The following is a 13491-nucleotide window of genomic DNA, read 5'->3' as shown; positions in this document are numbered from 1 at the left end:
CTTAGGGCCAGAGTCAATCAGAATGGGAGGTCTCCAGAGCACTGCTGAAAAAGTAGGTGGTAACATGGCAAGAATGCCTAGATGACTATTAATATATCGGAGATTGACAGAACCTTTCTTTCTTTCTTTCTTTCTTTCTTTCTTTCTTTCTTTCTTTCTTTCCTTCCTTCCTTCCTTCCTTCCTTCCTTCCTTCCTTCCTTCCTTCTTTCTTTCTTTCTTTCTTTCTCTTTCCTTCCTTCCTTCCTTCCCTCCCCCCTCCCTCCTTATGACTTTCTACCTTTTACAGCAAACCTTATAGCTTGTTACAATTTTTTTTATAAACCAGGGGTGTCAAACTCAGGCCTGCAGGCTGGATATGGCCTGCTGGGTGCTTAAATCTGGCCCGCAGGCCCTCCCTAGAAACAGCGAAGGACTGGCCCATGGTGCCTCTGCCAGTGAAAACAGAGTTTGGGAGGACCATGCGTGGGTCTCCTGGGCTCCATTTTTACTGGCAGAGGGCTGCAGGAGGCCGTCGCAACTGAAAACGGAGGCTTGATGAGTGATGTCAAGCTGGCCACACTCCCTGCCCCCCCCCACCCCAGCCCCCCAAGGTCAAACACAACTCTGATGCGGCCCTCAATGAAATTGTATTTGACATCTCTTATAAATTATTGTATCAGCTTTTCTGGAGAAAAGCACTATTCAGTTCCACATCAAATAGTGTTTTTCCCTAAGTAAATGCATTTCACATTAGAAAGCAAACTTTGTTACAATTCATTTGTTTTACATTTATTTTAAAATTCGAAATACATTGATTTAAGATTTGTTTTGCTGCTTTGCTTTAAAATATTTGAAATATAGAAGCAGTTTTAAATATTCATTGCCACTAGTGTTGTGAAGAGTATGAAATATGCACTTTACAGTGCATATCACAAATAGCCCCCTGTATTATGTTGCAAGTGTGTTCTGTAAGACTTCACATAGTTCTATTTACCTGCCACGTTGTCAGGTGTCTGGATTTATGTAGTGCCATGCATAATGTTAGCTGCTTGTGAGGAGGACCATTTTTTCATATGGCAGGTCAGCTTTTGATCTACCCAAGATAATTTTTGCAGGTGTGAGATATTTTTCTTGCTTTTTTATTCTGTATTTTTGTCTATAGTTTGACTGGTTTTTCCACTTTTATAATTTGGATAATAAATTGAAATTCTGTATAAGTAGTAATTACCAGTTAGCTAGAATATTTTAGTTAGGGTTTCTAAGGGGCAAACAACAAAGTTTCCTCAGTTAAAAGAGAAATGTCTTATTTTAATAAGAGATAGCATTGCAGAAGTTTCAAGCAGACTTTTCAAAAGAGAGCCATTCATCATTTAAAAAATATTTCCATATGTCTAGCGGTGCGGCTGTTATATATAACCTCTTTTTTGACAGGTGGAAATATTTAAAAAATATTTTATGAAATAATATTAGCATTTTAATATTATTTTATTGGCATAAACTGCTTCAGTTTTCCCCTTGCATTTATCTTGACATCTGGTCCTCAGAAAGAGGTAGTACATGAGAGAGGCCATCTGGCTTAGTGATTTATGTGATTCTGTTACATAAACTCAAACGGTTAGTGGAATGGATGATAATTTTGTGAACATGGGCAAGCTGGATATATTAGAATGAATTCACTTGTACAGAGTTCCACTTAATATTCCTGCTTCCTTGCTTTTTCCCAATATGTTTGCTGCTTTTGTTGTTGTGGATATGTCATTTAATTAGAATCAGATCTTATGGAGAATTAGGGAAGCAATCTCTCTTTCTGGGCATCTAGATACTTGGAAGCATACCTATAGAGAAGGGAATAGTAATTTAATGGTTTTCATATTGAAAAGCTCCATGCTCAGCCTCTAGCACAAACTCGATTTCATTGAGGGGCGCATTAGGGTTGAGTGTGACCTCAGGGTGAGCATGGCCAGATCGACATCATTCATGTTGGGGGTGTCTCTGGTGGCCCAAGCGCTCTGCTAGTGAAAATGGAACTCGGGAGGGTTATGCATGGCCCTACCAAGCTCCATTTTCGCTAGCAGAGGCCCTGCAGGCTGATTTTTCACTGTCTCCAGGGCGCCCTGGGTGCCAGCACCCAGCAGGCCATATCCGACCCGCAGGCCTTGAGTTTGACACCCCTGCTCTAGTATCTCCAATTAAACAGATCAGAAATCAAGTAATGGACAAGATATTTGCAAAAGTTTTGGACAGCTGTTGCCAAGCAAAGTGGACTGTGATCCTGACAAAAAAGAATATTAGTAATGTACGGATGATCTTTGGGATCCTTGGAGCTCTCTGAGCTTGGCTATTTTCTTGCAAATGTTTCATTACCAAACTAGGTAACGAATCAGTGCTAGAAGAGAGAAGAGTTTGTTTTCTTTTTATATACTAGTGCCCTGTCAGTATTGGTGGGAGTGGTCTTGGTGGTTCCTTGATTAGGCTGTTGTTTACTGTTGCCTTGCTTGTTTGAGTTGGTATTTCTTTGATTGGGGCATGGTTTCCTTCTAAATTGTTGGCCTTGTATTGATCTTGATGTAAATCAGACTGTTGATGGCTGATTTGTCTGTGTACCAGTTTCCAGGAACTCTATAGTGGTTTTGGACTTGGCTTGTTCTAGGATGCTAACAGTTTCCCATGTTGTTCATAGAGATAAACAACATCTACATACCCTTCAAAAGAGACAATCAAAGAGTCAAATAGGGAATAAAAAGACAAAAACCTCTTCACCACTAGACAAATGGTCTGGTCTGTTGAAAGGTTCTTATGATTCTTCTATTACCATGCTTGATAATGCATCTTACTGTGTGAAATGAGGTCATATGCTTATTCCATGTATGTATGTATGTATGTATGTATACATACATACATACATACATATATATATATATGTCATGCATCTAAAATATAACGTCTATGAACTTGTATATTTATTGCATGCCTTCAGAGTATTTTTCTTTCTCCTTAATCCATATTTCTTTTTATCCAAATGCTGCTTGCTTTTTTGTCACCATTCATGAATATTAAGAATAAGAAAAAGGTCTCAGATGTGAAAGATGGTTGACCTGATGGCTTGAAAGGCTGTTATTAAGGTGCTTGTACTACGAAAGGGACAATATTCCACTGAATGAGAATAGCCTTTGTCTTTAATATCTTGGGGATGAAATACTTTTAATTCTTTGCTAGACTTTCAGAAAGCAGGTTCATCCCTAACATTTTCTTGTCTCAAGATAAGGTTTTGGGAGATGTCTTCCATTGATCAGTTGATCTGTTGGTTTTGGATCCTGATTATCTCTGCAATCGATTTTGTTGATACTCAACCTGTTCTGGGACTTGATCCTATTGGATTTCCCATCTACATTTTATTTGACTATTCTGAATGTGGATGACTTCTGGCCTAAAATTCTGTACAGTCCTTTTGCTGACTTCACTTGAAGTCAGCAAAAGGCTTCACTAGAAGTAGTTTTAGTGATAGTAATATGATCTGGAACATGCTGGATGAGGAATTCTAAGAACTGAATCCATAAAACTTAAAGTTGCCAAGGTTGTGAAACACTTGTCCAGAAGAAGGCTGCCTGGGTATTTTTATGTTTACATTTGCTCTCAACCTTGCATATGAGTTGAGATGTCTCCTCCAGTACAGCAAAATAGAAGCCTCAGATTTCATCTACACAGGTCTGTTTATCAACTAAACAACACATCTGTGAACCTATCTCTGACAGAGTTTGCTATGTAATGCTGAGGGACTCTTTGAAACAGATTTCAACAGACTGCATGAAGCTGTAGGGAAAAGGAGGAGGTAAAAGCTGTTATGTAAGCAGAAATATGCTTATGCAACCACAGGTATCACTTTGTCTGGTATTTTGAATGCTGTTTCTTTTGGTATACCTTTAATTTTTCATCATTTGCAAATGGAAAATTTATTGCATTGTTCCCCAGGCACTGTGATATTTACTTAGAACATTTTTCATATTGGAACAAAAGAAAACTGCCTTACTATACAGTATGCTTCATCTCACTCAGAGCTGTCTATTGTGACAAGTCTCCATGATCTTAGGAGAAATCTTTTCTAATTCTGGGACTTTATTTTCTTTGGAAATGGATTTTTGGGCTATCACCTGGTGTTAAAAGGATATAGGAAATTGCTTTCTATTACTGAGAATCTTTTCCATGCCAGTACTGTTTTTAAAATTTGGATTTTAACTAAAGAATGGCAATATGACTTCTCTCTGACCCTGCAGTTTCATTTCTGCATCATGCTGGGTGAATTACGTGCAGGAACTTGTGCTATGGTCTTAGCAGGAAAGTACTTGCTACTGCTTTCTGTGGCATAGCCAAATAAAGGAAGCAGCCGGGATCATTTGTTTTTAAAACTTTCAGTGGAGGTTCAGACAAGATGAACTAATAGTGCAGCTATTCTGCTAGGAAGTGTAAAGTCTGTTGATAGAAGATTTTTGAAATGTGTGTCAGTGAGATTTTAATTGTGCTTGTCCTTTTGCCTTTCTTCTTGGGATTAAGGATAGTGAGTAGTCCCTTTCTCATCTATCCTCATGCAGCATTTTTTAAAAATAAAAATGCCTTGGAAGTTAGGGCTAACTCTGTTAGTAAAATCATGGTCAGTGGCCAGGATCCTCCACCATTTTAAGGAAGATTAATAATTGTGGATAAAGTTTATAGATGTTCAGGTTGGATTGCATCCTGGGCTTAACTTTTTATTTATAAGTTGTTTGCTTCCTGGCTCCTGCTCTATAAACAGGCTGCTGTAGGAAACAGCAATACATGATAGTCCTATAAATCAGTGGTCCCCAACCCCCGGTCCGCGGACTGGTGCCGGTCCGCGGAGTACCTGGCACCGGGCCGCGCAGCGGCCGGGGGCCATGATCACTGCAGCTGGGCGCCGTGGCTCTCCTGCTGCGCCAGCCGCTCCTCTTCCAGCCGCTCGCCCAGCGCGCAAAGCTCCCGGCAGCGGCGCCACAGCTCCTCGAGGCGCCGGCGGCTCTCCTGGTTCTGCGTGCGCAGCTTGCGCAGGTCCTGTTGGCCCAGGCGGCCCCCTTCCAGCTCCTGCAGCGCCCGCAACTCGGCCTCGTATCGCTCCAGGCTCTGCGCGCAGCTCCAGCTCAGCACCAGCGCGTAGTCGGAGGCCAGCTGCCGCTTCTCGGAGCGCCCGGCCCGGAGGACGCGCGGGGCAGACAGCAGCGCGGCCGGCCGCTGCTTGCGCGCTTCCTGCAGCCCTTCGTGCTCGGCCAGGAGCTGCTCCAGCAGCGCCTCCAGAGCGGCGCAGTCGGCCCACAGCCCCTCCAGCTGCTGCTGCCGCCGGGCCAGCTCGGGCTCCAGGCGGCGGAGACGCAGCTCTCCAAGTTGCGCGCTCAGCCTCTCCAAGCTCTCCAACTCGTGGCGCAGCGCGTCCTGCTCCAGCTTGCCTTGAGGTGATCTCAAAAAAATAAGCTAGGTTGGATATGACTGGGATAAGATTTCCAGATGTTGACTTGGCTCAAGTCACCGGTTCCTTTTTCTTGCTGAATGAAAACTCCTGCATCATGGTTGTATGTAGGATGTATTTAGAAAAATTCAAGATGGGAACCATCTTGGTTTTTATGTGATGCAAATAAAAGAATAAATAGGCTTTTAATTTCATAGTCATGGCTATTACCTTGACATTTTCGATGTCACTCTGACACCCCTGTCCCAGATAATTTGGTGAATGGACAGAGAGGCTACCAGCTAGTAGTAGGCTGGCTTGAATGCACTTACTAAGAAAGGATTCACAGTGAATTCAATGAATAACATTTTTGGGTGATCATCAATCTGATGGGAGCTATATATCTATTGCAGCATTTACCTGCAAATTTAGAGGAAGTCCAGAAAGCGATTGCAATCTATTTGGCATATATTTACAATCTGATATATAAACAATCAATGTGTCGTCGCGAACAACGCCCCCCCACCCCTGCGCGCGCTCAGCGGGCCACGGTAAAATTATCACAGGCTGACTGGTCCGCGGCGATAAAAAGGTTGGGGACCACTGCTATAAATGATCTAGCAGTGAGGACAGTTTAAAGTAACCAAGTGACATAGGGAGCAGCAAGTTAAGCCAGGGCCCTCACTCATTGCCCTGATCTGGGCCACCCAACCTCTAGCAACTACTACTAAATGGGGAAAAAGTTTCATGATAGAAAAAGGATGAAGTACTGATCAAAAATCTACCTTTCTTCCATTTTCTATGGAATAGTGAGATATACAATGGAAAGTCAAATTGATTTCCCAGTGACTACATGGACAGAGTCATGCAGTTTACTTGGCACGCTCTTTGCTTTTTTCTAGGATGGTTTTTATAGTCTGCCAGTTCAAAGGCAGCCTTTTCCTTGTTGGTCTCTCATTTCTCACTGCTTAGCTTCCAAAACCAGACAAAAGTCAGAAAGAAGCTGCTACTTAACTGTTCTTACAAGTAATATATTACAATTTATTTGCTTGTTCTTTGTGGCTTAAATGGTGTGTGTGTGTGTGTGTGTGTGTGTAAGTAAGTTTCTCTACTAAAGGCCAACATTCTTGTTTTGGATGTTTAGCATGTTTTCCAAATTTGGTCTTTCCAAATTTCTTATAGATAGAGAAGTTTTATAGGCTTCACAAGTATTAATTCAAATGTCTTGAACTGTTTCTAGGCTTGATTAAAATCAAGGAGTGGTTTGGATATTGCCACTGATTCTAAGCAGCATTCAGTATTTGGAAGAGGAGGGTTTTTTTTTTACTAGTTTCACCAGTTATTTGACAATATGTGGCTAAAACCATAATTGGGTGTCATATTATTTTCCATGTGCAATGTTTGTTTTAGAAGGGAAATTGTATTGAAAATGTCGGTGACAAGGGAGGGAACGATTAGGGAAATTGTTTTGAATAATGGAAGATTTGAACAATGGAAGATATTTGGCTTTATTTTTTCCCTTCTAACAACCTTTGTATAAGAGCTGTAACAGTGCAAAGCTAATATTTCCTACTTTTCTATATTCATATTTATTCTATCTATTTGGTGTAACCATGCCATTGCATCTGCAACAGAATAGTAATACTAAACTTTATAAACATTTTCAACATCCAGTTTATTAGTGTGTTAATTTGCTTATTGTATGTTCATGTCATAATTTTGCTGCTTCATGGATGGGTCATCAGGAGAAGAAAGGAAACTAACTGCACCTCAGACGTCTAGTTCTTTGAATTCTAAAATATTAGTAGGTGTTGGGGATACAAATTCTAGTATGCTTGAAAAACTAAATCTTTTCTTTTTTCTTTTAGGAAGAGGTATGAATTGAGGAAAAGCATTAATACTTGAAAGGATTTAGTTTTGTTTTTGTGTTGATTCCATCAGTAAGCATTCTTTCTTGTGAATAAAGTGTAGGCCTTTAAAATTAAATCAGACCCTGTGAACTGGCTTGCAGACAAATCAGACCATGAAAGGGAGAAAAAAAAGATGAATTGAACAGGAGCCACTGAATCCAAAACTTTTGAATTATTATCAGCATTGAAACATGTTTTATATTATTTCAAAACTATATTGTTTCTTAATAGACAATTAAAGAGTGTGATTAACAGATATGAACACACAATAAAGTCCCAAGAACTTTAAAAAATGGGAGTGCCTTATATTAACAAATCATAATTAAATAAACAATATTATGTTTCTTGTACTTGAGAATAATTCAGATATTTTTAATGTTATTTGGAGACTTAGAGATTATTTTAAAAGGATTTCATTATGTTTAGAAATATAAAATAATGGAAGGGACATAATGAAATTGATTTCCTCAATTGCTGCTTTGTTTTGGCTATCATAATTTGTTGGTATGGTTTTGGAAACAATAATATGGTTTAATGTTTTTCTCAATTACATTCCGAAATGTGTAATTTATTATTATATTATATGGATTTATTTACAATGGGCTACAGCAAAAAATAATACTCTTTATGAAGGAAGGACAGCACCACCCTGGTTTTATGTTCTTGGATTGGTAATATATATTTATTTTCTGCTCATGAGGATTGTTTTTCTATTGACTTAGTAGAAATGCTGATTATTGAGGTCAAAGTTTAATTTTGCCTTTAAAAGCTGACTGTTAAATAAGTGTTCTAATATGTTGTTCCTTTCCATAATACACACATGCACACACACACACATATATAAAGTATACAAATGTTTTAAAAATGTACATTTAAAATGTATATATCTATGCCATAAAAAATGTTATTGATTTTTGCACTTTTTGATGTTATTTAGTTTATGTCTAAAAGCCCAGAGAGCACCAAGCTGTCCATAGTTCAACACTGAGCTACCTGTATTTTATTGGTGCAGATTTATTTAAAACATTTGCATAGTGATCCATTTTAAAGCAAACTTGGGGGTGGCGTACAATGAAGAGTAAAACAATACACAGTAAAAGCAAGAAACAATAAAACAAACAAACAGAAAACCAGAAAAACCTGGCATGGGAGCCATACTTCTTTGATACAACCCAGACATTCCCTTCCCACTCTGACCTCACCTTATCCCAACAATAAGGAGTATGATCATGTTAATGCTGAATCAGATTTGTGGATACAATTGCTTTTCTACAAAATTCACAAATATTGTCTTTAAAAATCCAACGCAAATATCCTTGTTTGCAGGTTTAGGAAGAAGTAAACTTTAACCTTAGTAGTTCATTTGCATTGATATTGGCCTAAGATAAGCTGCAATTTTCTGTGGTGTATGTGTATGCAGTGGCTTATGAATGTATGCACTTACAACATAGGTTTTATTGGGATGAAAATGTATAGTATTGTAATTACTAAAAGAATATTAAGCTAGCATTGCAAAACAATTAAATCCAATGGAATGAATGTAGGAATGAATGAAGAAATAAATGTTATCCCCACTAGCACAGTCAGATTTTCTGAAAATGTGGGAACCAGAGTCACCTTGTAGGTGGGATAGACAGTATCAAAATTTAATAAATAACATAAATAATCTATAAATAGAAAGTAGCGGAACACTTGACATGGTGTTGGAGTGGTAGAATGTAAATTTTTAAAGGCAATAATGCCATGGAAATAAATCACATTTAATGAATGAAAGTCTTAATCCAAAGTATTGAAGAGAAATCCATTTTGGGAAAAACCAGTAGTGACAGAAATAGTTCATATAGATTCACAACCTCTAGTGTAGTACCTCTAGACATCCTTGTTCCCACAGATAACCTGCTTGTGGCTAGCCTGGCTTCATGTTTGATCAGAATGCAATTGGATGCATATTGGTACAACTCTTCTGTTGTACCAATATGCAATAGGCAAAAGGGATTACAACATTTAAGGTTAAAGGCTAGAGCAATTTTTAAAATACATACTTCTTCATTAGGAAAAAAGTGGATAATAAAAAACTAGCAAAACTGGCAAAGCAGGATGATTTAAGCCAGAATCATAACTGCCTAGTTGACTGTGGATTTTTTTTAATGAATGTGTGTGTATATTTTATTTAGGTTATTTTATGTAAAGAAACATCCAGAAATATCAGTTATAGAATAAGTAATACCTGGTTCAGCTGTAGTGACTGTGAGAAGGATCTTGGAGTCTTAGTGGATAATCCCTTAAAATGAACCTGCAGTGTGCTGCAGCTGCCCCAAAAGCCAACTTAGTCCTAGGTTGCATTAACAGAGGGATACAATCAATAACACATGAAGTGTTAGTAACACTGCAGACCATAATTGGAATATTGCATCCAGTTTTGGTTGTCACAATATAAAAAAGATGTGACTCTAGAAAGAGCAGAGAAATTTCCTGAAGTTAGAAAAATTAATCAGTGGAATGACTTATCTCCAGAAGTTGTGGATGCTCCAACACTGGAAGTTTTAAAGAAGAAATTGGACAACCGTTTGTCAAGTATAGGGTTTCCTGCTTGAGCAGGGGTTGGATTAGAAGACCTTCTTCCCAACTCTGTAGTTCTATAATCATCTCTTTGTGTTACCATAAAAAAATACAGTTCATTTGAAATCCCTGGGATTTTACCACTTGTCCTGCTGTTTGTATAGTACCAGGAATAAAGATTATTTTCTTTGTTATTTTTTCAGGGAATTAAGGATAGCAATTCATGTTTTTCATCCACTATTTTTTTACACTTAACAATGAGGCACAAAAGAAATCAATGCAGGAGACAAGACAAATATAGCTGTATCCAAAATGACATTATCCACAGTAGTTTGCATAGTAACTATGACTAAAGTGGGGTTTTGAGCTACAGTTTTTCTGTTTCTATACCTTAAACCATGGCTAGGCAACGACAGCCTTCAAAGCTGATCCTGTAAGTTTTGTCAGGAGGAATAGTAGGTTAAAAGACTTTCCGCAGTGACTGAATCTGTATGCATGAGGAGAGTCATATGTGAGAAATGTAAGATTTGGCTAAGCCAGAATTGGCCAAATTATATTATAGTTACTATAGTATTTAAAGTAAAAGAAACCAAGAAAGGGGAAAGTAAAGTCTCTTTCTTAGGCTGTTGAGATCCCTTTAAGGGCTCCAAAGAGATCTTTGCAACCTTTTTCCTTCCCCCCCACTTTAAAGGTTGTCTATTCCTAGCCAAACTGTCATATCATTCTCACAAAATTATAACATATGAAGGCAGAACGTTTGCCTTGGGCTAGGAGAGACACGTGGAGCTATTGTTTCTTGTAACTGTTCTCTGGAGCAGGCTGCATCAAAATAAATTGCAGCCTTTGTGCTGGATCACAGTCAAATTTGCAACAGGACAGTATGCAGAAAAGATTTGACTGCCTTTTCCCCAGCATATTGCTGGCAGCTATTATTTTGCTAGAGGCAAATGTTATGTAGAGACTGTATTTTTCTTTTGAAGAGCTTTAGTAAATGCATGCTTAAGTATCTCTTGATTTTTTAAAAAAAAACACCTGATTATGAACACATTTTATCTTGGAAATGAGACTGTTTGCCATCCTTGGAAAATTAAGTGGTCTAAAAGTTTGAAGGTACCTTTATTTTAGTAGAAATATATATTTAGCTGTCAATCAAAAAATATAGTCCCCGCAGTTGGTTTTGTTGAGAAAATTAATCCCTGGCCCTATAACACAGTAAAGTTTTGAACTGTAACATTTAATAGATATTTAAATTCAGCTACACTTTCAGTAAATTAGTTTGAGTCTTCAAACTAGGGATGCTTTCTTTGGGAGATTCAGATATAGATATCAGTGTCTGTGCTCGTGTACATTGGGATAAGTAAATAGCTTCCTAATGCTCCTATAAAGAAGTCTTTCTGCTTATGGAGCTATTACAGTGTAGAGAAGTATAGAGATGGCCTTGCAGAAGGTATTCAGCAGCCATTGGGTAAATACCAGTATAACCCTGAAGTGTGTGTTTGTGTGTGTGTTAGAAATGCAAGATTGCCCTGCCTTGATTCTCTTGCGTGTAAAAGAGGGGAGAGAAAATTTTGTTAGGCTTTTAAGATTCCGTAATTGTACCTTGCAACAATAAAATAGAGTTGCAATATCCTTGTGGAGTCCATTTTCTGATTTTGCTTACCCCTGTGCACAGAATAGCTTGCTCAAGCACTGTTACAACATCAGCAACAATTTCATATTTTTAGATAACAAACCTGCACAACTTGATTGTACAGTTAATGCAGCAGTTGGGACAAGACTTGCCTTAGCCAGGAGCAGTTCAAAAAGCTACTGCCTTGCCAGTATATCTTTTCTCTCATGGAATTTTACTGGAGAAGTTTGGAGGAGCCCAATATTAATTTCTAACCTTTATAGTTTAGTGTGTAAATTGTTCACTTCAGGTGTGCTTGCAAAATTTCCTACAGATAGCTCTTGGTGAGATTTAATTTTGAGTCTGCTGAAAGAAGAGGCAATCAAATATGCTGTGCCCCTCATTGAGCACATGACATTGTTGGACAATAATTACAGAAACTCATGCAAAGAATTAGACTTGAGAGGTCTAATTAATCATTCTTGATCAGAATGAAAAAGGGATATGAATATTTAGCTGTCTTTGATACCGGGTAGGGCAAATTTGAATAATAGTGTGCTGTTAAAATTATCTAATTGTAGTGAGGTCATCTCTACATTAAAATATTTCCTGATATTTTTTGGGAGGGGAGTTAATTTGTAGAATTATATGTAGATTACATGCTGATTTTTTTGAATCCATCTTTCCATTAAACTGACTCCTTTGAAAACAATCTTAGAATAAGTCTGCAGACAAAAACTTTTTGCCAAGATGGAAAAGTGCATGTTTGGCCTTCTCCAACTGGATTATATGGATTACTGGTTCTCTACCAAATGTGTACAAATGGATCCTAGAAAAGTTCAATCTCTGCTTTTAGGACAAACACTTAAAAAATAAGTAATGGGCTGCATTTTCCAGGCTTTGCAAATTGTTACAGAAAACAAACCTTAATTTTGCAAAGCGCTCAAAATCTATGTCACAACACCTAAAGAAAGGAATACTTGAAATATGTTTGTTTAAGTGCAAGCAACATTTCAAGATTTGAAAATTACACCACTATTAGTTCTTGAAAGTGACAATTCTGAGAATAGGTTATGATCAAACATAGCGCTTAAGCAATGTGTTCTGACAGTGAGAACAATTAATCAATGAAATAACTTGCCTCCCAGAGTTGTGGGTGTTCCATTATTGGAAGTTTTCATAAATGGACTGGTTAACCATTTGACAGGGATGGTGTAAGGTCTCCAGCCTTAAGGAGAGGGTTGGAGTAGAAGATCTCTGAGGTTCCTTCCAACCCAACTGGAACCAACATTTCCCCAAGTAATCATGTTCCTTTTTTAGGCTAACAAGATTTATGTTATGTATATTTACTTTTGTCAGACCAGTAGGATTCTCCTTTCCTTGAATGTGAATAAATTGTTACACTGTCTGTAAAATTAGACATTCTCTGATGAATTAATGCCCTAATTGCAATTTTGTGTTGTCTGGTTTTGTTTGAAACTGAAAATGATTCTTCATTTGTAGACTTCTTGTCAGTGATTGTAGTAAGGATTAACAATACATAAAGTTAAGAGGTATATTTACTGCTCCTTTTCCTGTTTACTATGTTTAAAAAAATCTTGCAAGCTTGTGCTGGTTACGCTATAATTCTTTTTTTTTATTTTGTTAAATGGGCATGAATGGGCTTGAGGAAGGAAAATTAATTTTTGTTATAAGTGGAGATTAACTGTTTCCCCCCCCCCTCCTGAACTATAGTGACCTTGTAGAGAGAAAATTGTTTTTCGAATTTTGTGTTTATTTTTAAGCTATGTTTTTGTTCTGAAGAGGAGAACAGAATCTGCTTAGTGGACTGTAGAACTGTATTTGAGTATTTGAGTATTTATTAAAATTTATAGGCCGCCCTTTTCCCTGAGGGGACTCAGGGCGGCTTACAATCACAAGGGAGGGGGGTGCAGTATCAAAAAAACAAAACAAAATGTGAACAAAGAAAAATAGTAAAACACAA

The 13491-nt window shown here is 37.9% G+C and overlaps 1 protein-coding gene across 1 annotated transcript in view; it reads left to right on the top strand.

Moving 5' to 3' along the window:
- BRF1 (BRF1 RNA polymerase III transcription initiation factor subunit) overlaps positions 1-13491 on the top strand; it is a 214012-nt gene that overhangs the window by 47059 nt on the left and 153462 nt on the right.

The sequence above is a fragment of the Thamnophis elegans genome, chromosome 1, assembly GCF_009769535.1.
Source record: "Thamnophis elegans isolate rThaEle1 chromosome 1, rThaEle1.pri, whole genome shotgun sequence".
Taxonomy (NCBI): Eukaryota; Metazoa; Chordata; class Lepidosauria; order Squamata; family Colubridae; genus Thamnophis; species Thamnophis elegans.
The sequence above is the reverse complement of the archived record's forward strand: the minus strand, read 5'-3'. Positions and strand labels throughout refer to the sequence as shown.